The sequence below is a fragment of the Camellia sinensis genome, chromosome 4 (genome assembly GCF_055761805.1).
Source record: "Camellia sinensis isolate YWXY chromosome 4, ASM5576180v1, whole genome shotgun sequence".
Taxonomy (NCBI): Eukaryota; Viridiplantae; Streptophyta; class Magnoliopsida; order Ericales; family Theaceae; genus Camellia; species Camellia sinensis.
Window position 1 is genome coordinate 180,702,320 of NC_138964.1, and position 3,589 is coordinate 180,705,908.

Consider the following 3,589-nt stretch of genomic DNA (forward strand, 5'->3'; position numbering starts at 1 on the left):
ATGGCAGCCGCGCTGCCAAAGGATACGTTCATTCGGTGGAGGAACCTGAAAGTAATGAACTATTCGCGGACGTCGGTAAAGAGGCTGATCAGAAAGCGGTGGAGGACTTGGTGGAGGTAAAAATAGATGAGAAGAACCCGGATAAGTTCTTCTTGCTTGGCTCATCGTTGTCCAGCGCTGCCTCTAACATCGAAGTGTTTGCCTGGACGCCCTACGACATGCCAGGCATTGATCCAAACTTCATCAGTCACCAACTCAATGTCCACCCATCCGCCAGACCAGTCATTCAACGCACACGCAGATTGGCACTCCACCACGCCGAAATAGTGGCAGAAGAAGTAGGCAACCTGCTGGAGGCAGGAGCAATTAGAGAAGTGCATTACCCAAGATGGATCTCCAACACAGTCGTAGTGCCAAAGAAAAATGGCAAATGGCGAGTCTGCGTCGACTACAAAACAGTCAACAAGGCGTGCCCAAAAGACAGCTTTCCTCTACCGCGGATAGATCAACTAGTGGACCTAACGGCGGGGCACAACCGACTTAGCTTTCTGGATACATACAGAGGCTATCACCAAATCGCCATGCATGAACCAGACCAGGAGGTCACATCTTTTACAACTCCAAGAGGATTATACTGTTATAAGGTCATGCCCTTTGGCCTAAAGAACGCAGGGGCAACATTCCAACGGATGGTCACCAAAATGTTTGAACCATTGTTAGGCAGAACAATGGAAACTTGCATCGACGACATGGTGGTCAAAAGCAAGGATGAGAATGACCATCTTAAGGACCTAGGCGAGATGTTCCAGATCCTAAAGAAGCACAAGTTGCGCCTCAATGCGTCCAAGTGTGCATTCGGAGTAAGATCTGGCAAATTCCTGGGCTTCCTCGTGACCAACCGAGGTATAGAGGCAGACCCCTCTCAAATCAAGGCAATCCAAGATCTGGAGAGACCGAACTCAGTAAAAGAAGTGCAGCATCTCACCGGCATGGCAGCTGCACTCAACCGGTTCATAAGCAGGTCGTCAGATAGACTGCGACCATTTTTCCATGCCTTAAAAGCCAAGTTTGAGTGGGACGAAGAATGCGACCAAGCTCTGGAATGCTTGAAGGAGTATATGTCTTCTCCACCACTGCTCGTTACCCCAGTACCTGGTGAAGAACTCTTCTTGTACCTGACAGTCTCTCAGCACGCAGTTAGCGCAGAATTGGTTCGTGCAGAAGGAATTCAACACTTGCCCATCTATTATATCAGCAAGACATTGCTGGGAGCCGAAACAAGGTATTTGCCACTGGAAAAACTGGCACTAGCCTTGATGATGGCCTCCAGAAAATTGACACACTACTTTCACACCCACACCATAGTCGTCCTTACAGCTTTCCCACTAAAAGCTTTGTTTGAAAGGGCAAACTTTTCTGGGCGAATTTTGAAGTGGGCAGTAGAGTTGGGACAATTCGACATCAAGTTCCAACCCAGGACCGCAATAAAAGCTCAATCTTTGGCAGACTTCATCGCAGAGTTTACTCCTAGAAGTCATCATATCTACCCAGTCGACCTAACTGACACAGCCGAACTAGGGACGGAAGTTGACGCCGGAATAGCGCAACCCCTAGTAGAAGGTACTCAATCAAACTCCAAGGCAGACCAGACTAAGGACAACAAGGAAGAAACAAACAAAGGCTTACCAACAGTACAATTAGATGACGAAGAGCAGACAGCAAACATGGACCTTGAAGAAAACACCATGCTTGACCCCACGGCATCATCTGACCCCTCCACGTGCTGGAAGTTATTCGTTGGAGAGATGTGGAAGCTCTTTGTGGATGGAGCATCCAACCGGCATGGTGCTGGGCTTGGCATAGTCCTCATCTCCCCAGACGGCCTGGTTGTAGAGCAAGCAATCAACCTTGGCTCCCCAGCATCAAACAACGAAGCAGAGTATGAAGCGCTTCTCGTAGGACTCAAATCAGCATGCTACATGAAGGCCACCGAACTAATGGTTTACAGCGACTCACAGCTGGGAGTAAATCAAATTTCTGGTGACTATGAAGCGAAAGATGATAGGATGGCCAAGTACCAAGAGTTGGTTAGAACAGAGATCAAGAAATTTGAAGTAGTAAGGATAGAGCAAATCGGCAGGGAGGAAAACAGCAGAGCAGACGAACTAGCTGGCTTCGCCTCAATGGCAGATTCCTCCATACCTCATCCACTACTAATCGACTACCTACCTAGACCAAGCATAGAAGACCCCGAAGCAGAAGAAGTATGTTGCACAGAACTAGGCCCTTCTTAGATGGATCCCATCATCTTGTTCCTAAAAGACGGCATCCTACCAGAAGAGAAAAAAGAAGCCAACAGAATACGAGCGAAGTCGCAGCGATTTTGGCTATCTCCATCTTTGGCATTATACAAGAAGTCATTTTCAGGGCCTTACCTAAAGTGCGTCCATCCCAGCAAAGTGGAAGCATTCTTGTTCGAAATACACGAAAGGGTGTGCAGAAGCCATCAAGGGGGAAGGTCACTAGCTTACAGGGCCATTTCGCAAGGTAATTGGTGGCCATATATGCAGGCAGACTCAAAGAAATATGTGAAAAAGTGTGAAAAATGCCAGAAATTCGCACATCAAATACATTAACCAGCTAGAGAACTCCTACAATTGACTAGCCCATGGCCTTTCGCAATGTGGGGCTTGGACATAGTAGGACCACTTCCAACAGCACCCGGCGGCAGGAAGTTCTTTCTCGCGGCAACAGACTACTTTACAAAGTGGGTTGAAGCAGAAGCATTGGCATCAATCAAGGAAAAAGATGTGAAGAAGTTCGTCTGGCAAAACATCATCACTCGATTTGGCATACTAAAGGCCCTAATCTCAGACAATGGCACTCAATTCGACGGCAGAATCTTCAGAGGTTTTTGTGAAGAGTATAAGATAGAGTTCTACAATTCTACACCGGCATATCCTCAAGCGAATGGCCAAGCAGAAGCATCAAATAAAGTCGTCTTGGATGGACTTAAGAAAAGACTAGAGAAGGCAAAAGGCAAGTGGGCGGACGAACTTCCTCATGTTTTATGGGCTTACCGCACCACACCTCGACGATCAACAGGAGAGACACCATTCTCTTTAGCTTATGGAATAAAAGCAGTAATCCCACTGGAAGTTGGCCTCCCCACAATTCGAAGCGAAAACTTTGATCCAGACTTAAATAGAGAAGCCATAACATTGGAACTCGACCTTGCAGAAGAAAGAAGAGAAAGGGCATTGGTTCACATTGCTTCATACCAACGAGAATTAATTAGAAAATACAACAAAAAGGTGCATCCAACACAATTCAAGATCAGCGATTGGGTACTGCGCAAGGTAATAGGAAACAACTTGGTACCAGGAGATGGCAAGTTAGGGCCAAACTGGGAAGGTCCTTACAAAGTGGTTGGGTTAGCAGGCAAAGGGGCATACCACCTAGAAGACAAGGACGGCAAAGCAATCCCTAGGCCATGGAACACGGCCAATCTCAAGTTGTTTTATTTTTAGCTTTTTTTCTTTAAACATGTAATTTCTTCTTTTTTTCAATAAAACAACCAATTCTTTTT